This window comes from Triturus cristatus, chromosome 11 (genome assembly GCF_964204655.1).
Source record: "Triturus cristatus chromosome 11, aTriCri1.1, whole genome shotgun sequence".
NCBI classification, from domain to species: domain Eukaryota; kingdom Metazoa; phylum Chordata; class Amphibia; order Caudata; family Salamandridae; genus Triturus; species Triturus cristatus.
Genome location: NC_140594.1, coordinates 936,906,204 through 936,928,218, shown reverse-complemented (window position 1 = coordinate 936,928,218; position 22,015 = coordinate 936,906,204). Strand labels below are relative to the sequence as shown.

Genomic DNA, 22,015 nt, shown 5'->3' with positions numbered 1-22,015 from the left:
GAACTATCATGACCAACACAATGTGATCCATATTACTTTCATCTTGATAGAAATTATGTTCAGGCACAGTCTCCCACTGTAAGGTAGTGAGGACATGCTGATGCTGTGAGCGTCTTTTTAATGCATAAAGGAATTATTGTGAGTTTTACTTGCCTTATAAATTGGTAAAATGATCCTGTATGCCGGAAGACTTCCTTTTTTTTTTCTTCAGTCTCGGCAATTCAGAGAAACTAGGTTGTGAAACACTGCCACCTCTGGTCATTCAGTATAATCTGTAGATGGAAAAGTCCACTGTTAGCACATTTTCTATAAGCAATACAAAAAAATCTTGATTTTTAGAAAGGGTAAACAGATCAATACTATGGAGTCTTTTATTGTGAAAATCAAAAGCTCATTAGAAAATCAAATCTCAATTTTAGTTTTTAACCTCACATACTTCTCTGCAACATTGCTAGTTCCAGGATATAAAGCAGGCTTTAGTAGCGTTGGAGGCAGCCAGGCTTTTATGAACTATCATGACCAACACAATGTGATCCATATTACTCTCATCTTGACAGAAATTATGTTCAGGCACAGTCTCCCACTATAAGGTAGTGAGGACATGCTGATGCTGTGAGCGTCTTTTTAATGCATAAAGGAATTATTGTGAGTTAAACTTGCCTTGCATATTGGCAAAATGATGCCGTATGCCGGAAGACTTCCTTTTTTTTTTTGTTCTTCAGTCTCGGCAATTCAGAGAAACTCGGTTGTGAAACACTGCCACCTCTGGTCATTCAGTATAATCTGCAGATGGAAAAGTCCACTGTTAGCACATTTTCTATAAGCAATACAAAAAAAATCTTGATTTTTAGAAAGCGTAAACAGATCAATACTATGGAGTCTTTTATTGTGAAAATCAACAGCTCATTAGAAAATCAAATCTCAATTTTAGTTTTTAACCTCACATACTTCTCTGCAACATTGCTAGTTCCAGGATATAAAGCAGGCTTTAGTAGCGTTGGAGGCAGCCAGATTTTTATGAACTATCATGACCAACACAATGTGATCCATATTACTCTCATCTTGACAGAAATTATGTTCAGGCACAGTCTCCCACTATAAGGTAGTGAGGACATGCTGATGCTGTGAGCGTCTTTTTAATGCATAAAGGAATTATTGTGAGTTTTACTTGCCTTGCATATTGGTAAAATGATGCCGTATGCCGGAAGACTTCCTTTTTTTTTTTTGTTCTTCAGTCTCGGCAATTCAGAGAAACTTGGTTGTGAAACACTGCCACCTCTGGTCATTCAGTATAATCTGTAGACGGAAAAGTCCACTGTTAGCACATTTTCTATAAGCAATACAAAAAAAATCTTGATTTTTAGAAAGCGTAAACAGATCAATACTATGGAGTCTTTTATTGTGAAAATCAACAGCTCATTAGAAAATCAAATCTCAATTTTAGTTTTAAACCTCACATACTTCTCTGCAACATTGCTATCTCCAGGATATAAAGCAGGCTTTAGTAGCGTTGGAGGCAGCCAGACTTTTATGAACTATCATGACCAACACAATGTGATCCATATTACTTTCATCTTGATAGAAATTATGTTCAGGCACAGTCTCCCACTGTAAGGTAGTGAGGACATGCTGATGCTGTGAGCGTCTTTTTAATGCATAAAGGAATTATTGTGAGTTTTACTTGCCTTATAAATTGGTAAAATGATCCCGTATGCCGGAAGACTTCCTTTTTTTTTTTCTTCAGTCTCGGCAATTCAGAGAAACTAGGTTGTGAAACACTGCCACCTCTGGTCATTCAGTATAATCTGTAGATGGAAAAGTCCACTGTTAGCACATTTTCTATAAGCAATACAAAAAAATCTTGATTTTTAGAAAGGGTAAACAGATCAATACTATGGAGTCTTTTATTGTGAAAATCAAAAGCTCATTAGAAAATCAAATCTCAATTTTAGTTTTTAACCTCACATACTTCTCTGCAACATTGCTAGTTCCAGGATATAAAGCAGGGTTTAGTAGCGTTGGAGGCAGCCAGGCTTTTATGAACTATCATGACCAACACAATGTGATCCATATTACTCTCATCTTGACAGAAATTATGTTCAGGCACAGTCTCCCACTATAAGGTAGTGAGGACATGCTGATGCTGTGAGCGTCTTTTTAATGCATAAAGGAATTATTGTGAGTTAAACTTGCCTTGTATATTGGTAAAATGATGCCGTATGCCGGAAGACTTCCTTTTTTTTTTTTGTTCTTCAGTCTCGGCAATTCAGAGAAACTCGGTTGTGAAACACTGCCACCTCTGGTCATTCAGTATAATCTGTAGATGGAAAAGTCCACTGTTAGCACATTTTCTATAAGCAATACAAAAAAATCTTGATTTTTAGAAAGGGTAAACAGATCAATACTATGGAGTCTTTTATTGTGAAAATCAACAGCTCATTAGAAAATCAAATCTCAATTTTAGTTTTAAACCTCACATACTTCTCTGCAACATTGCTAGTTCCAGGATATAAAGCAGGCTTTAGTAGCGTTGGAGGCAGCCAGACTTTTATGAACTATCATGACCAACACAATGTGATCCATATTACTCTCATCTTGACAGAAATTATGTTCAGGCACAGTCTCCCACTATAAGGTAGTGAGGACATGCTGATGCTGTGAGCGTCTTTTTAATGCATAAAGGAATTATTGTGAGTTTTACTTGCCTTGCATATTGGTAAAATGATGGCGTATGCCGGAAGACTTCCTTTTTTGTTCTTCAGTCTCGGCAATTCAGAGAAACTCGGTTGTGAAACACTGCCACCTCTGGTCATTCAGTATAATCTGTAGATGGAAAAGTCCACTGTTAGCACATTTTCTATAAGCAATACAAAAAAATCTTGATTTTTAGAAAGGGTAAACAGATCAATACTATGGAGTCTTTTATTGTGAAAATCAAAAGCTCATTAGAAAATCAAATCTCAATTTTAGTTTTTAACCTCACATACTTCTCTGCAACATTGCTAGTTCCAGGATATAAAGCAGGGTTTAGTAGCGATGGAGGCAGCCAGGCTTTTATGAACTATCATGACCAACACAATGTGATCCATATTACTCTCATCTTGACAGAAATTATGTTCAGGCACAGTCTCCCACTATAAGGTAGTGAGGACATGCTGATGCTGTGAGCGTCTTTTTAATGCATAAAGGAATTATTGTGAGTTAAACTTGCCTTGTATATTGGTAAAATGATGGCGTATGCCGGAAGACTTCCTTTTTTTTTTTTGTTCTTCAGTCTCGGCAATTCAGAGAAACTCGGTTGTGAAACACTGCCACCTCTGGTCATTCAGTATAATCTGTAGATGGAAAAGTCCACTGTTAGCACATTTTCTATAAGCAATACAAAAAAAATCTTGATTTTTAGAAAGCGTAAACAGATCAATACTATGGAGTCTTTTATTGTGAAAATCAACAGCTCATTAGAAAATCAAATCTCAATTTTAGTTTTAAACCTCACATACTTCTCTGCAACATTGCTATCTCCAGGATATAAAGCAGGCTTTAGTAGCGTTGGAGGCAGCCAGGCTTTTATGAACTATCATGACCAACACAATGTGATCCATATTACTTTCATCTTGATAGAAATTATGTTCAGGCACAGTCTCCCACTGTAAGGTAGTGAGGACATGCTGATGCTGTGAGCGTCTTTTTAATGCATAAAGGAATTATTGTGAGTTTTACTTGCCTTATAAATTGGTAAAATGATCCCGTATGCCGGAAGACTTCCTTTTTTTTTTCTTCAGTCTCGGCAATTCAGAGAAACTAGGTTGTGAAACACTGCCACCTCTGGTCATTCAGTATAATCTGTAGATGGAAAAGTCCACTGTTAACACATTTTCTATAAGCAATACAAAAAAATCTTGATTTTTAGAAAGGGTAAACAGATCAATACTATGGAGTCTTTTATTGTGAAAATCAAAAGCTCATTAGAAAATCAAATCTCAATTTTAGTTTTTAACCTCACATACTTCTCTGCAACATTGCTAGTTCCAGGATATAAAGCAGGGTTTAGTAGCGTTGGAGGCAGCCAGGCTTTTATGAACTATCATGACCAACACAATGTGATCCATATTACTCTCATCTTGACAGAAATTATGTTCAGGCACAGTCTCCCACTATAAGGTAGTGAGGACATGCTGATGCTGTGAGCGTCTTTTTAATGCATAAAGGAATTATTGTGAGTTAAACTTGCCTTGTATATTGGTAAAATGATGCCGTATGCCGGAAGACTTCCTTTTTTGTTCTTCAGTCTCGGCAATTCAGAGAAACTCGGTTGTGAAACACTGCCACCTCTGGTCATTCAGTATAATCTGTAGATGGAAAAGTCCACTGTTAGCACATTTTCTATAAGCAATACAAAAAAATCTTGATTTTTAGAAAGGGTAAACAGATCAATACTATGGAGTCTTTTATTGTGAAAATCAAAAGCTCATTAGAAAATCAAATCTCAATTTTAGTTTTTAACCTCACATACTTCTCTGCAACATTGCTAGTTCCAGGATATAAAGCAGGGTTTAGTAGCGATGGAGGCAGCCAGGCTTTTATGAACTATCATGACCAACACAATGTGATCCATATTACTCTCATCTTGACAGAAATTATGTTCAGGCACAGTCTCCCACTATAAGTTAGTGAGGACATGCTGATGCTGTGAGCGTCTTTTTAATGCATAAAGGAATTATTGTGAGTTAAACTTGCCTTGTATATTGGTAAAATGATGCCGTATGCCGGAAGACTTCCTTTTTTTTTTTTGTTCTTCAGTCTCGGCAATTCAGAGAAACTCGGTTGTGAAACACTGCCACCTCTGGTCATTCAGTATAATCTGTAGATGGAAAAGTCCACTGTTAGCACATTTTCTATAAGCAATACAAAAAAAATCTTGATTTTTAGAAAGGGTAAACAGATCAATACTATGGAGTCTTTTATTGTGAAAATCAAAAGCTCATTAGAAAATCAAATCTCAATTTTAGTTTTTAACCTCACATACTTCTCTGCAACATTGCTAGTTCCAGGATATAAAGCAGGGTTTAGTAGCGTTGGAGGCAGCCAGGCTTTTATGAACTATCATGACCAACACAATGTGATCCATATTACTCTCATCTTCACAGAAATTACGTTCAGGCACAGTCTCCCACTATAAGGTAGTGTGGACATGCTGATGCTGTGAGCGTCTTTTTAATGCATAAAGGAATTATTGTGAGTTTTACTTGCCTTATAAATTGGTAAAATGATCCCGTATGCCGGAAGACGTCCTTTTTTTTTTCTTCAGTCTCGGCAATTCAGAGAAACTCGGTTGTGAAACACTGCCACCTCTGGTCATTCAGTATAATCTGTAGATGGAAAAGTCCACTGTTAGCACATTTTCTATAAGCAATACAAAAAAATCTTGATTTTTAGAAAGGGTAAACAGATCAATACTATGGAGTCTTTTATTGTGAAAATCAAAAGCTCATTAGAAAATCAAATCTCAATTTTAGTTTTTAACCTCACATACTTCTCTGCAACATTGCTATCTCCAGGATATAAAGCAGGCTTTAGTAGCGTTGGAGGCAGCCAGACTTTTATGAACTATCATGACCAACACAATGTGATCCATATTACTTTCATCTTGATAGAAATTATGTTCAGGCACAGTCTCCCACTGTAAGGTAGTGAGGACATGCTGATGCTGTGAGCGTCTTTTTAATGCATAAAGGAATTATTGTGAGTTTTACTTGCCTTATAAATTGGTAAAATGATCCCGTATGCCGGAAGACTTCCTTTTTTTTTTTCTTCAGTCTCGGCAATTCAGAGAAACTAGGTTGTGAAACACTGCCACCTCTGGTCATTCAGTATAATCTGTAGATGGAAAAGTCCACTGTTAGCACATTTTCTATAAGCAATACAAAAAAATCTTGATTTTTAGAAAGGGTAAACAGATCAATACTATGGAGTCTTTTATTGTGAAAATCAAAAGCTCATTAGAAAATCAAATCTCAATTTTAGTTTTTAACCTCACATACTTCTCTGCAACATTGCTAGTTCCAGGATATAAAGCAGGGTTTAGTAGCGTTGGAGGCAGCCAGGCTTTTATGAACTATCATGACCAACACAATGTGATCCATATTACTCTCATCTTGACAGAAATTATGTTCAGGCACAGTCTCCCACTATAAGGTAGTGAGGACATGCTGATGCTGTGAGCGTCTTTTTAATGCATAAAGGAATTATTGTGAGTTAAACTTGCCTTGTATATTGGTAAAATGATGCCGTATGCCGGAAGACTTCCTTTTTTTTTTTTGTTCTTCAGTCTCGGCAATTCAGAGAAACTCGGTTGTGAAACACTGCCACCTCTGGTCATTCAGTATAATCTGTAGATGGAAAAGTCCACTGTTAGCACATTTTCTATAAGCAATACAAAAAAATCTTGATTTTTAGAAAGGGTAAACAGATCAATACTATGGAGTCTTTTATTGTGAAAATCAACAGCTCATTAGAAAATCAAATCTCAATTTTAGTTTTAAACCTCACATACTTCTCTGCAACATTGCTAGTTCCAGGATATAAAGCAGGCTTTAGTAGCGTTGGAGGCAGCCAGACTTTTATGAACTATCATGACCAACACAATGTGATCCATATTACTCTCATCTTGACAGAAATTATGTTCAGGCACAGTCTCCCACTATAAGGTAGTGAGGACATGCTGATGCTGTGAGCGTCTTTTTAATGCATAAAGGAATTATTGTGAGTTTTACTTGCCTTGCATATTGGTAAAATGATGGCGTATGCCGGAAGACTTCCTTTTTTGTTCTTCAGTCTCGGCAATTCAGAGAAACTCGGTTGTGAAACACTGCCACCTCTGGTCATTCAGTATAATCTGTAGATGGAAAAGTCCACTGTTAGCACATTTTCTATAAGCAATACAAAAAAATCTTGATTTTTAGAAAGGGTAAACAGATCAATACTATGGAGTCTTTTATTGTGAAAATCAAAAGCTCATTAGAAAATCAAATCTCAATTTTAGTTTTAAACCTCACATACTTCTCTGCAACATTGCTATCTCCAGGATATAAAGCAGGCTTTAGTAGCGTTGGAGGCAGCCAGGCTTTTATGAACTATCATGACCAACACAATGTGATCCATATTACTTTCATCTTGATAGAAATTATGTTCAGGCACAGTCTCCCACTGTAAGGTAGTGTGGACATGCTGATGCTGTGAGCGTCTTTTTAATGCATAAAGGAATTATTGTGAGTTTTACTTGCCTTATAAATTGGTAAAATGATCCCGTATGCCGGAAGACGTCCTTTTTTTTTTCTTCAGTCTCGGCAATTCAGAGAAACTCGGTTGTGAAACACTGCCACCTCTGGTCATTCAGTATAATCTGTAGATGGAAAAGTCCACTGTTAGCACATTTTCTATAAGCAATACAAAAAAATCTTGATTTTTAGAAAGGGTAAACAGATCAATACTATGGAGTCTTTTATTGTGAAAATCAAAAGCTCATTAGAAAATCAAATCTCAATTTTAGTTTTTAACCTCACATACTTCTCTGCAACATTGCTAGTTCCAGGATATAAAGCAGGGTTTAGTAGCGTTGGAGGCAGCCAGGCTTTTATGAACTATCATGACCAACACAATGTGATCCATATTACTCTCATCTTGACAGAAATTATGTTCAGGCACAGTCTCCCACTATAAGGTAGTGAGGACATGCTGATGCTGTGAGCGTCTTTTTAATGCATAAAGGAATTATTGTGAGTTAAACTTGCCTTGTATATTGGTAAAATGATGCCGTATGCCGGAAGACTTCCTTTTTTGTTCTTCAGTCTCGGCAATTCAGAGAAACTCGGTTGTGAAACACTGCCACCTCTGGTCATTCAGTATAATCTGTAGATGGAAAAGTCCACTGTTAGCACATTTTCTATAAGCAATACAAAAAAATCTTGATTTTTAGAAAGGGTAAACAGATCAATACTATGGAGTCTTTTATTGTGAAAATCAACAGCTCATTAGAAAATTAAATCTCAATTTTAGTTTTTAACCTCACATACTTCTCTGCAACATTGCTAGTTCCAGGATATAAAGCAGGGTTTAGTAGCGATGGAGGCAGCCAGGCTTTTATGAACTATCATGACCAACACAATGTGATCCATATTACTCTCATCTTGACAGAAATTATGTTCAGGCACAGTCTCCCACTATAAGTTAGTGAGGACATGCTGATGCTGTGAGCGTCTTTTTAATGCATAAAGGAATTATTGTGAGTTAAACTTGCCTTGTATATTGGTAAAATGATGCCGTATGCCGGAAGACTTCCTTTTTTTTTTTTGTTCTTCAGTCTCGGCAATTCAGAGAAACTCGGTTGTGAAACACTGCCACCTCTGGTCATTCAGTATAATCTGTAGATGGAAAAGTCCACTGTTAGCACATTTTCTATAAGCAATACAAAAAAAATCTTGATTTTTAGAAAGGGTAAACAGATCAATACTATGGAGTCTTTTATTGTGAAAATCAAAAGCTCATTAGAAAATCAAATCTCAATTTTAGTTTTTAACCTCACATACTTCTCTGCAACATTGCTAGTTCCAGGATATAAAGCAGGGTTTAGTAGCGTTGGAGGCAGCCAGGCTTTTATGAACTATCATGACCAACACAATGTGATCCATATTACTCTCATCTTCACAGAAATTATGTTCAGGCACAGTCTCCCACTATAAGGTAGTGTGGACATGCTGATGCTGTGAGCGTCTTTTTAATGCATAAAGGAATTATTGTGAGTTTTACTTGCCTTATAAATTGGTAAAATGATCCCGTATGCCGGAAGACGTCCTTTTTTTTTTCTTCAGTCTCGGCAATTCAGAGAAACTCGGTTGTGAAACACTGCCACCTCTGGTCATTCAGTATAATCTGTAGATGGAAAAGTCCACTGTTAGCACATTTTCTATAAGCAATACAAAAAAATCTTGATTTTTAGAAAGGGTAAACAGATCAATACTATGGAGTCTTTTATTGTGAAAATCAAAAGCTCATTAGAAAATCAAATCTCAATTTTAGTTTTTAACCTCACATACTTCTCTGCAACATTGCTAGTTCCAGGATATAAAGCAGGCTTTAGTAGCGTTGGAGGCAGCCAGGCTTTTATGAACTATCATGACCAACACAATGTGATCCATATTACTCTCATCTTGACAGAAATTATGTTCAGGCACAGTCTCCCACTATAAGGTAGTGAGGACATGCTGATGCTGTGAGCGTCTTTTTAATGCATAAAGGAATTATTGTGAGTTTTACTTGCCTTGCATATTGGTAAAATGATGGCGTATGCCGGAAGACTTCCTTTTTTGTTCTTCAGTCTCGGCAATTCAGAGAAACTCGGTTGTGAAACACTGCCACCTCTGGTCATTCAGTATAATCTGTAGATGGAAAAGTCCACTGTTAGCACATTTTCTATAAGCAATACAAAAAAATCTTGATTTTTAGAAAGGGTAAACAGATCAATACTATGGAGTCTTTTATTGTGAAAATCAAAAGCTCATTAGAAAATCAAATCTCAATTTTAGTTTTTAACCTCACATACTTCTCTGCAACATTGCTAGTTCCAGGATATAAAGCAGGGTTTAGTAGCGATGGAGGCAGCCAGGCTTTTATGAACTATCATGACCAACACAATGTGATCCATATTACTCTCATCTTGACAGAAATTATGTTCAGGCACAGTCTCCCACTATAAGGTAGTGAGGACATGCTGATGCTGTGAGCGTCTTTTTAATGCATAAAGGAATTATTGTGAGTTAAACTTGCCTTGTATATTGGTAAAATGATGGCGTATGCCGGAAGACTTCCTTTTTTTTTTTTGTTCTTCAGTCTCGGCAATTCAGAGAAACTCGGTTGTGAAACACTGCCACCTCTGGTCATTCAGTATAATCTGTAGATGGAAAAGTCCACTGTTAGCACATTTTCTATAAGCAATACAAAAAAAATCTTGATTTTTAGAAAGCGTAAACAGATCAATACTATGGAGTCTTTTATTGTGAAAATCAACAGCTCATTAGAAAATCAAATCTCAATTTTAGTTTTAAACCTCACATACTTCTCTGCAACATTGCTATCTCCAGGATATAAAGCAGGCTTTAGTAGCGTTGGAGGCAGCCAGGCTTTTATGAACTATCATGACCAACACAATGTGATCCATATTACTTTCATCTTGATAGAAATTATGTTCAGGCACAGTCTCCCACTGTAAGGTAGTGAGGACATGCTGATGCTGTGAGCGTCTTTTTAATGCATAAAGGAATTATTGTGAGTTTTACTTGCCTTATAAATTGGTAAAATGATCCCGTATGCCGGAAGACTTCCTTTTTTTTTTCTTCAGTCTCGGCAATTCAGAGAAACTAGGTTGTGAAACACTGCCACCTCTGGTCATTCAGTATAATCTGTAGATGGAAAAGTCCACTGTTAACACATTTTCTATAAGCAATACAAAAAAATCTTGATTTTTAGAAAGGGTAAACAGATCAATACTATGGAGTCTTTTATTGTGAAAATCAAAAGCTCATTAGAAAATCAAATCTCAATTTTAGTTTTTAACCTCACATACTTCTCTGCAACATTGCTAGTTCCAGGATATAAAGCAGGGTTTAGTAGCGTTGGAGGCAGCCAGGCTTTTATGAACTATCATGACCAACACAATGTGATCCATATTACTCTCATCTTGACAGAAATTATGTTCAGGCACAGTCTCCCACTATAAGGTAGTGAGGACATGCTGATGCTGTGAGCGTCTTTTTAATGCATAAAGGAATTATTGTGAGTTAAACTTGCCTTGTATATTGGTAAAATGATGCCGTATGCCGGAAGACTTCCTTTTTTGTTCTTCAGTCTCGGCAATTCAGAGAAACTCGGTTGTGAAACACTGCCACCTCTGGTCATTCAGTATAATCTGTAGATGGAAAAGTCCACTGTTAGCACATTTTCTATAAGCAATACAAAAAAATCTTGATTTTTAGAAAGGGTAAACAGATCAATACTATGGAGTCTTTTATTGTGAAAATCAAAAGCTCATTAGAAAATCAAATCTCAATTTTAGTTTTTAACCTCACATACTTCTCTGCAACATTGCTAGTTCCAGGATATAAAGCAGGGTTTAGTAGCGATGGAGGCAGCCAGGCTTTTATGAACTATCATGACCAACACAATGTGATCCATATTACTCTCATCTTGACAGAAATTATGTTCAGGCACAGTCTCCCACTATAAGTTAGTGAGGACATGCTGATGCTGTGAGCGTCTTTTTAATGCATAAAGGAATTATTGTGAGTTAAACTTGCCTTGTATATTGGTAAAATGATGCCGTATGCCGGAAGACTTCCTTTTTTTTTTTTGTTCTTCAGTCTCGGCAATTCAGAGAAACTCGGTTGTGAAACACTGCCACCTCTGGTCATTCAGTATAATCTGTAGATGGAAAAGTCCACTGTTAGCACATTTTCTATAAGCAATACAAAAAAAATCTTGATTTTTAGAAAGGGTAAACAGATCAATACTATGGAGTCTTTTATTGTGAAAATCAAAAGCTCATTAGAAAATCAAATCTCAATTTTAGTTTTTAACCTCACATACTTCTCTGCAACATTGCTAGTTCCAGGATATAAAGCAGGGTTTAGTAGCGTTGGAGGCAGCCAGGCTTTTATGAACTATCATGACCAACACAATGTGATCCATATTACTCTCATCTTCACAGAAATTACGTTCAGGCACAGTCTCCCACTATAAGGTAGTGTGGACATGCTGATGCTGTGAGCGTCTTTTTAATGCATAAAGGAATTATTGTGAGTTTTACTTGCCTTATAAATTGGTAAAATGATCCCGTATGCCGGAAGACGTCCTTTTTTTTTTCTTCAGTCTCGGCAATTCAGAGAAACTCGGTTGTGAAACACTGCCACCTCTGGTCATTCAGTATAATCTGTAGATGGAAAAGTCCACTGTTAGCACATTTTCTATAAGCAATACAAAAAAATCTTGATTTTTAGAAAGGGTAAACAGATCAATACTATGGAGTCTTTTATTGTGAAAATCAAAAGCTCATTAGAAAATCAAATCTCAATTTTAGTTTTTAACCTCACATACTTCTCTGCAACATTGCTATCTCCAGGATATAAAGCAGGCTTTAGTAGCGTTGGAGGCAGCCAGACTTTTATGAACTATCATGACCAACACAATGTGATCCATATTACTTTCATCTTGATAGAAATTATGTTCAGGCACAGTCTCCCACTGTAAGGTAGTGAGGACATGCTGATGCTGTGAGCGTCTTTTTAATGCATAAAGGAATTATTGTGAGTTTTACTTGCCTTATAAATTGGTAAAATGATCCCGTATGCCGGAAGACTTCCTTTTTTTTTTTCTTCAGTCTCGGCAATTCAGAGAAACTAGGTTGTGAAACACTGCCACCTCTGGTCATTCAGTATAATCTGTAGATGGAAAAGTCCACTGTTAGCACATTTTCTATAAGCAATACAAAAAAATCTTGATTTTTAGAAAGGGTAAACAGATCAATACTATGGAGTCTTTTATTGTGAAAATCAAAAGCTCATTAGAAAATCAAATCTCAATTTTAGTTTTTAACCTCACATACTTCTCTGCAACATTGCTAGTTCCAGGATATAAAGCAGGGTTTAGTAGCGTTGGAGGCAGCCAGGCTTTTATGAACTATCATGACCAACACAATGTGATCCATATTACTCTCATCTTGACAGAAATTATGTTCAGGCACAGTCTCCCACTATAAGGTAGTGAGGACATGCTGATGCTGTGAGCGTCTTTTTAATGCATAAAGGAATTATTGTGAGTTAAACTTGCCTTGTATATTGGTAAAATGATGCCGTATGCCGGAAGACTTCCTTTTTTTTTTTTGTTCTTCAGTCTCGGCAATTCAGAGAAACTCGGTTGTGAAACACTGCCACCTCTGGTCATTCAGTATAATCTGTAGATGGAAAAGTCCACTGTTAGCACATTTTCTATAAGCAATACAAAAAAATCTTGATTTTTAGAAAGGGTAAACAGATCAATACTATGGAGTCTTTTATTGTGAAAATCAACAGCTCATTAGAAAATCAAATCTCAATTTTAGTTTTAAACCTCACATACTTCTCTGCAACATTGCTAGTTCCAGGATATAAAGCAGGCTTTAGTAGCGTTGGAGGCAGCCAGACTTTTATGAACTATCATGACCAACACAATGTGATCCATATTACTCTCATCTTGACAGAAATTATGTTCAGGCACAGTCTCCCACTATAAGGTAGTGAGGACATGCTGATGCTGTGAGCGTCTTTTTAATGCATAAAGGAATTATTGTGAGTTTTACTTGCCTTGCATATTGGTAAAATGATGGCGTATGCCGGAAGACTTCCTTTTTTGTTCTTCAGTCTCGGCAATTCAGAGAAACTCGGTTGTGAAACACTGCCACCTCTGGTCATTCAGTATAATCTGTAGATGGAAAAGTCCACTGTTAGCACATTTTCTATAAGCAATACAAAAAAATCTTGATTTTTAGAAAGGGTAAACAGATCAATACTATGGAGTCTTTTATTGTGAAAATCAAAAGCTCATTAGAAAATCAAATCTCAATTTTAGTTTTAAACCTCACATACTTCTCTGCAACATTGCTATCTCCAGGATATAAAGCAGGCTTTAGTAGCGTTGGAGGCAGCCAGGCTTTTATGAACTATCATGACCAACACAATGTGATCCATATTACTTTCATCTTGATAGAAATTATGTTCAGGCACAGTCTCCCACTGTAAGGTAGTGTGGACATGCTGATGCTGTGAGCGTCTTTTTAATGCATAAAGGAATTATTGTGAGTTTTACTTGCCTTATAAATTGGTAAAATGATCCCGTATGCCGGAAGACGTCCTTTTTTTTTTCTTCAGTCTCGGCAATTCAGAGAAACTCGGTTGTGAAACACTGCCACCTCTGGTCATTCAGTATAATCTGTAGATGGAAAAGTCCACTGTTAGCACATTTTCTATAAGCAATACAAAAAAATCTTGATTTTTAGAAAGGGTAAACAGATCAATACTATGGAGTCTTTTATTGTGAAAATCAAAAGCTCATTAGAAAATCAAATCTCAATTTTAGTTTTTAACCTCACATACTTCTCTGCAACATTGCTAGTTCCAGGATATAAAGCAGGGTTTAGTAGCGTTGGAGGCAGCCAGGCTTTTATGAACTATCATGACCAACACAATGTGATCCATATTACTCTCATCTTGACAGAAATTATGTTCAGGCACAGTCTCCCACTATAAGGTAGTGAGGACATGCTGATGCTGTGAGCGTCTTTTTAATGCATAAAGGAATTATTGTGAGTTAAACTTGCCTTGTATATTGGTAAAATGATGCCGTATGCCGGAAGACTTCCTTTTTTGTTCTTCAGTCTCGGCAATTCAGAGAAACTCGGTTGTGAAACACTGCCACCTCTGGTCATTCAGTATAATCTGTAGATGGAAAAGTCCACTGTTAGCACATTTTCTATAAGCAATACAAAAAAATCTTGATTTTTAGAAAGGGTAAACAGATCAATACTATGGAGTCTTTTATTGTGAAAATCAACAGCTCATTAGAAAATTAAATCTCAATTTTAGTTTTTAACCTCACATACTTCTCTGCAACATTGCTAGTTCCAGGATATAAAGCAGGGTTTAGTAGCGATGGAGGCAGCCAGGCTTTTATGAACTATCATGACCAACACAATGTGATCCATATTACTCTCATCTTGACAGAAATTATGTTCAGGCACAGTCTCCCACTATAAGTTAGTGAGGACATGCTGATGCTGTGAGCGTCTTTTTAATGCATAAAGGAATTATTGTGAGTTAAACTTGCCTTGTATATTGGTAAAATGATGCCGTATGCCGGAAGACTTCCTTTTTTTTTTTTGTTCTTCAGTCTCGGCAATTCAGAGAAACTCGGTTGTGAAACACTGCCACCTCTGGTCATTCAGTATAATCTGTAGATGGAAAAGTCCACTGTTAGCACATTTTCTATAAGCAATACAAAAAAAATCTTGATTTTTAGAAAGGGTAAACAGATCAATACTATGGAGTCTTTTATTGTGAAAATCAAAAGCTCATTAGAAAATCAAATCTCAATTTTAGTTTTTAACCTCACATACTTCTCTGCAACATTGCTAGTTCCAGGATATAAAGCAGGGTTTAGTAGCGTTGGAGGCAGCCAGGCTTTTATGAACTATCATGACCAACACAATGTGATCCATATTACTCTCATCTTCACAGAAATTATGTTCAGGCACAGTCTCCCACTATAAGGTAGTGTGGACATGCTGATGCTGTGAGCGTCTTTTTAATGCATAAAGGAATTATTGTGAGTTTTACTTGCCTTATAAATTGGTAAAATGATCCCGTATGCCGGAAGACGTCCTTTTTTTTTTCTTCAGTCTCGGCAATTCAGAGAAACTCGGTTGTGAAACACTGCCACCTCTGGTCATTCAGTATAATCTGTAGATGGAAAAGTCCACTGTTAGCACATTTTCTATAAGCAATACAAAAAAATCTTGATTTTTAGAAAGGGTAAACAGATCAATACTATGGAGTCTTTTATTGTGAAAATCAAAAGCTCATTAGAAAATCAAATCTCAATTTTAGTTTTTAACCTCACATACTTCTCTGCAACATTGCTAGTTCCAGGATATAAAGCAGGCTTTAGTAGCGTTGGAGGCAGCCAGGCTTTTATGAACTATCATGACCAACACAATGTGATCCATATTACTCTCATCTTGACAGAAATTATGTTCAGGCACAGTCTCCCACTATAAGGTAGTGAGGACATGCTGATGCTGTGAGCGTCTTTTTAATGCATAAAGGAATTATTGTGAGTTTTACTTGCCTTGCATATTGGTAAAATGATGGCGTATGCCGGAAGACTTCCTTTTTTGTTCTTCAGTCTCGGCAATTCAGAGAAACTCGGTTGTGAAACACTGCCACCTCTGGTCATTCAGTATAATCTGTAGATGGAAAAGTCCACTGTTAGCACATTTTCTATAAGCAATACAAAAAAATCTTGATTTTTAGAAAGGGTAAACAGATCAATACTATGGAGTCTTTTATTGTGAAAATCAAAAGCTCATTAGAAAATCAAATCTCAATTTTAGTTTTTAACCTCACATACTTCTCTGCAACATTGCTAGTTCCAGGATATAAAGCAGGGTTTAGTAGCGATGGAGGCAGCCAGGCTTTTATGAACTATCATGACCAACACAATGTGATCCATATTACTCTCATCTTGACAGAAATTATGTTCAGGCACAGTCTCCCACTATAAGGTAGTGAGGACATGCTGATGCTGTGAGCGTCTTTTTAATGCATAAAGGAATTATTGTGAGTTAAACTTGCCTTGTATATTGGTAAAATGATGCCGTATGCCGGAAGACTTCCTTTTTTTTTTTTGTTCTTCAGTCTCGGCAATTCAGAGAAACTCGGTTGTGAAACACTGCCACCTCTGGTCATTCAGTATAATCTGTAGATGGAAAAGTCCACTGTTAGCACATTTTCTATAAGCAATACAAAAAAATCTTGATTTTTAGAAAGGGTAAACAGATCAATACTATGGAGTCTTTTATTGTGAAAATCAACAGCTCATTAGAAAATCAAATCTCAATTTTAGTTTTAAACCTCACATACTTCTCTGCAACATTGCTAGTTCCAGGATATAAAGCAGGCTTTAGTAGCGTTGGAGGCAGCCAGACTTTTATGAACTATCATGACCAACACAATGTGATCCATATTACTCTCATCTTGACAGAAATTATGTTCAGGCACAGTCTCCCACTATAAGGTAGTGAGGACATGCTGATGCTGTGAGCGTCTTTTTAATGCATAAAGGAATTATTGTGAGTTTTACTTGCCTTGCATATTGGTAAAATGATGGCGTATGCCGGAAGACTTCCTTTTTTGTTCTTCAGTCTCGGCAATTCAGAGAAACTCGGTTGTGAAACACTGCCACCTCTGGTCATTCAGTATAATCTGTAGATGGAAAAGTCCACTGTTAGCACATTTTCTATAAGCAATACAAAAAAATCTTGATTTTTAGAAAGGGTAAACAGATCAATACTATGGAGTCTTTTATTGTGAAAATCAAAAGCTCATTAGAAAATCAAATCTCAATTTTAGTTTTTAACCTCACATACTTCTCTGCAACATTGCTAGTTCCAGGAATTAAAGCAGGGTTTAGTAGCGATGGAGGCAGCCAGGCTTTTATGAACTATCATGACCAACACAATGTGATCCATATTACTCTCATCTTGACAGAAATTATGTTCAGGCACAGTCTCCCACTATAAGGTAGTGAGGACATGCTGATGCTGTGAGCGTCTTTTTAATGCATAAAGGAATTATTGTGAGTTAAACTTGCCTTGTATATTGGTAAAATGATGGCGTATGCCGGAAGACTTCCTTTTTTTTTTTTGTTCTTCAGTCTCGGCAATTCAGAGAAACTCGGTTGTGAAACACTGCCACCTCTGGTCATTCAGTATAATCTGTAGATGGAAAAGTCCACTGTTAGCACATTTTCTATAAGCAATACAAAAAAAATCTTGATTTTTAGAAAGCGTAAACAGATCAATACTATGGAGTCTTTTATTGTGAAAATCAACAGCTCATTAGAAAATCAAATCTCAATTTTAGTTTTAAACCTCACATACTTCTCTGCAACATTGCTATCTCCAGGATATAAAGCAGGCTTTAGTAGCGTTGGAGGCAGCCAGGCTTTTATGAACTATCATGACCAACACAATGTGATCCATATTACTTTCATCTTGATAGAAATTATGTTCAGGCACAGTCTCCCACTGTAAGGTAGTGAGGACATGCTGATGCTGTGAGCGTCTTTTTAATGCATAAAGGAATTATTGTGAGTTAAACTTGCCTTGTATATTGGTAAAATGATGCCGTATGCCGGAAGACTTCCTTTTTTTTTTTTGTTCTTCAGTCTCGGCAATTCAGAGAAACTCGGTTGTGAAACACTGCCACCTCTGGTCATTCAGTATAATCTGTAGATGGAAAAGTCCACTGTTAGCACATTTTCTATAAGCAATACAAAAAAATCTTGATTTTTAGAAAGGGTAAACAGATCAATACTATGGAGTCTTTTATTGTGAAAATCAACAGCTCATTAGAAAATCAAATCTCAATTTTAGTTTTAAACCTCACATACTTCTCTGCAACATTGCTAGCTCCAGGATATAAAGCAGGCTTTAGTAGCGTTGGAGGCAGCCAGGCTTTTATGAACTATCATGACCAACACAATGTGATCCATATTACTTTCATCTTGATAGAAATTATGTTCAGGCACAGTCTCCCACTGTAAGGTAGTGAGGACATGCTGATGCTGTGAGCGTCTTTTTAATGCATAAAGGAATTATTGTGAGTTTTACTTGCCTTATAAATTGGTAAAATGATGCCGTATGCCGGAAGACTTCCTTTTTTTTTTGTTCTTCAGTCTCGGCAATTCAGAGAAACTCGGTTGTGAAACACTGCCACCTCTGGTCATTCAGTATAATCTGTAGATGGAAAAGTCCACTGTTAGCACATTTTCTATAAGCAATACAAAAAAATCTTGATTTTTAGAAAGGGTAAACAGATCAATACTATGGAGTCTTTTATTGTGAAAATCAAAAGCTCATTAGAAAATCAAATCTCAATTTTAGTTTTTAACCTCACATACTTCTCTGCAACATTGCTAGTTCCAGGATATAAAGCAGGGTTTAGTAGCGATGGAGGCAGCCAGGCTTTTATGAACTATCATGACCAACACAATGTGATCCATATTACTCTCATCTTGACAGAAATTATGTTCAGGCACAGTCTCCCACTATAAGGTAGTGAGGACATGCTGATGCTGTGAGCGTCTTTTTAATGCATAAAGGAATTATTGTGAGTTAAACTTGCCTTGTATATTGGTAAAATGATGGCGTATGCCGGAAGACTTCCTTTTTTTTTTTTGTTCTTCAGTCTCGGCAATTCAGAGAAACTCGGTTGTGAAACACTGCCACCTCTGGTCATTCAGTATAATCTGTAGATGGAAAAGTCCACTGTCAGCACATTTTCTATAAGCAATACAAAAAAAATCTTGATTTTTAGAAAGGGTAAACAGATCAATACTATGGAGTCTTTTATTGTGAAAATCAACAGCTCATTAGAAAATCAAATCTCAATTTTAGTTTTTAACCTCACATACTTCTCTGCAACATTGCTAGTTCCAGGATATAAAGCAGGCTTTAGTAGCCTTGGAGGCAGCCAGGCTTTTATGAACTATCATGACCAACACAATGTGATCCATATTACTCTCATCTTGACAGAAATTATGTTCAGGCACAGTCTCCCACTATAAGGTAGTGAGGACATGCTGATGCTGTGAGCGTCTTTTTAATGCATAAAGGAATTATTGTGAGTTTTACTTGCCTTGCATATTGGTAAAATGATGGCGTATGCCGTAAGACTTCCTTTTTTGTTCTTCAGTCTCGGCAATTCAGAGAAACTCGGTTGTGAAACACTGCCACCTCTGGTCATTCAGTATAATCTGTAGATGGAAAAGTCCACTGTTAGCACATTTTCTATAAGCAATACAAAAAAAATCTTGATTTTTAGAAAGCGTAAACAGATCAATACTATGGAGTCTTTTATTGTGAAAATCAACAGCTCATTAGAAAATCAAATCTCAATTTTAGTTTTTAACCTCACATACTTCTCTGCAACATTGCTAGTTCCAGGATATAAAGCAGGCTTTAGTAGCGTTGGAGGCAGCCAGGCTTTTATGAACTATCATGACCAACACAATGTGATCCATATTACTCTCATCTTGACAGAAATTATGTTCAGGCACAGTCTCCCACTATAAGGTAGTGAGGACATGCTGATGCTGTGAGCGTCTTTTTAATGCATAAAGGAATTATTGTGAGTTAAACTTGCCTTGCATATTGGTAAAATGATGCCGTATGCCGGAAGACTTCCTTTTTTTTTTTGTTCTTCAGTCTCGGCAATTCAGAGAAACTCGGTTGTGAAACACTGCCACCTCTGGTCATTCAGTATAATCTGTAGATGGAAAAGTCCACTGTTAGCACATTTTCTATAAGCAATACAAAAAAAATCTTGATTTTTAGAAAGCGTAAACAGATCAATACTATGGAGCCTTTTATTGTGAAAATCAACAGCTAATTAGAAAATCAAATCTCAATTTTAGTTTTTAACCTCACATACTTCTCTGCAACATTGCTAGTTCCAGGATATAAAGCAGGCTTTAGTAGCGTTGGAGGCAGCCAGATTTTTATGAACTATCATGACCAACACAATGTGATCCATATTACTCTCATCTTGACAGAAATTATGTTCAGGCACAGTCTCCCACTATAAGGTAGTGAGGACATGCTGATGCTGTGAGCGTCTTTTTAATGCATAAAGGAATTATTGTGAGTTTTACTTGCCTTGCATATTGGTAAAATGATGCCGTATGCCGGAAGACTTCCTTTTTTTTTTTTTTTCTTCAGTCTCGGCAATTCAGAGAAACTTGGTTGTGAAACACTGCCACCTCTGGTCATTCAGTATAATCTGCAGATGGAAAAGTCCACTGTTAGCACATTTTCTATAAGCAATACAAAAAAATCTTGATTTTTAGAAAGGGTAAACAGATCAATACTATGGAGTCTTTTATTGTGAAAATCAACAGCTCATTAGAAAATCAAATCTCAATTTTAGTTTTTAACCTCACATACTTTTCTGCAACATTGCTAGTTCCAGGATATAAAGCAGGCTTTAGTAGCGTTGGAGGCAGCCAGGCTTTTATGAACTATCATGACCAACACAATGTGATCCATATTACTCTCATCTTGACAGAAATTATGTTCAGGCACAGTCTCCCACTATAAGGTAGTGAGGACATGCTGATGCTGTGAGCGTCTTTTTAATGCATAAAGGAATTATTGTGAGTTTTACTTGCCTTGCATATTGGTAAAATGATGGCGTATGCCGGAAGACTTCCTTTTTTGTTCTTCAGTCTCGGCAATTCAGAGAAACTCGGTTGTGAAACACTGCCACCTCTGGTCATTCAGTATAATCTGTAGATGGAAAAGTCCACTGTTAGCACATTTTCTATAAGCAATACAAAAAAATCTTGATTTTTAGAAAGGGTAAACAGATCAATACTATGGAGTCTTTTATTGTGAAAATCAAAAGCTCATTAGAAAATCAAATCTCAATTTTAGTTTTTAACCTCACATACTTCTCTGCAACATTGCTAGTTCCAGGATATAAAGCAGGGTTTAGTAGCGATGGAGGCAGCCAGGCTTTTATGAACTATCATGACCAACACAATGTGATCCATATTACTCTCATCTTGACAGAAATTATGTTCAGGCACAGTCTCCCACTATAAGGTAGTGAAGACATGCTGATGCTGTGAGCGTCTTTTTAATGCATAAAGGAATTATTGTGAGTTAAACTTGCCTTGTATATTGGTAAAATGATGGCGTATGCCGGAAGACTTCCTTTTTTTTTTTTGTTCTTCAGTCTCGGCAATTCAGAGAAACTCGGTTGTGAAACACTGCCACCTCTGGTCATTCAGTATAATCTGTAGACGGAAAAGTCCACTGTTAGCACATTTTCTATAAGCAATACAAAAAAAATCTTGATTTTTAGAAAGCGTAAACAGATCAATACTATGGAGTCTTTTATTGTGAAAATCAACAGCTCATTAGAAAATCAAATCTCAATTTTAGTTTTAAACCTCACATACTTCTCTGCAACATTGCTATCTCCAGGATATAAAGCAGGCTTTAGTAGCGTTGGAGGCAGCCAGACTTTTATGAACTATCATGACCAACACAATGTGATCCATATTACTTTCATCTTGATAGAAATTATGTTCAGGCACAGTCTCCCACTGTAAGGTAGTGAGGACATGCTGATGCTGTGAGCGTCTTTTT

General features: G+C 36.6%; 1 long non-coding RNA gene across 1 annotated transcript in view; it reads right to left on the bottom strand.

Moving 5' to 3' along the window:
* LOC146785681 (uncharacterized) overlaps positions 1-22,015 on the bottom strand; it is a 28,122-nt gene that overhangs the window by 3,916 nt on the left and 2,191 nt on the right. The window contains exons 6-48 of the long non-coding RNA XR_014970756.1: positions 21,537-21,660; positions 21,031-21,148; positions 20,519-20,642; positions 20,007-20,129; positions 19,500-19,617; positions 18,987-19,110; positions 18,477-18,598; positions 17,965-18,088; positions 17,452-17,575; positions 16,946-17,063; positions 16,434-16,557; positions 15,928-16,045; positions 15,421-15,539; positions 14,908-15,031; positions 14,402-14,519; positions 13,895-14,013; positions 13,389-13,506; positions 12,877-13,000; positions 12,369-12,488; positions 11,862-11,980; positions 11,349-11,472; positions 10,843-10,960; positions 10,336-10,454; positions 9,823-9,946; positions 9,317-9,434; positions 8,810-8,928; positions 8,297-8,420; positions 7,791-7,908; positions 7,284-7,402; positions 6,778-6,895; positions 6,266-6,389; positions 5,758-5,877; positions 5,251-5,369; positions 4,738-4,861; positions 4,232-4,349; positions 3,725-3,843; positions 3,212-3,335; positions 2,706-2,823; positions 2,194-2,317; positions 1,686-1,805; positions 1,173-1,296; positions 661-783; positions 154-272 (exon numbers count right to left, since the gene is read on the bottom strand). This is a non-coding gene — a long non-coding RNA (uncharacterized LOC146785681). The remainder of the gene's footprint in view (positions 1-153; positions 273-660; positions 784-1,172; positions 1,297-1,685; positions 1,806-2,193; positions 2,318-2,705; positions 2,824-3,211; positions 3,336-3,724; positions 3,844-4,231; positions 4,350-4,737; positions 4,862-5,250; positions 5,370-5,757; positions 5,878-6,265; positions 6,390-6,777; positions 6,896-7,283; positions 7,403-7,790; positions 7,909-8,296; positions 8,421-8,809; positions 8,929-9,316; positions 9,435-9,822; positions 9,947-10,335; positions 10,455-10,842; positions 10,961-11,348; positions 11,473-11,861; positions 11,981-12,368; positions 12,489-12,876; positions 13,001-13,388; positions 13,507-13,894; positions 14,014-14,401; positions 14,520-14,907; positions 15,032-15,420; positions 15,540-15,927; positions 16,046-16,433; positions 16,558-16,945; positions 17,064-17,451; positions 17,576-17,964; positions 18,089-18,476; positions 18,599-18,986; positions 19,111-19,499; positions 19,618-20,006; positions 20,130-20,518; positions 20,643-21,030; positions 21,149-21,536; positions 21,661-22,015) is intronic.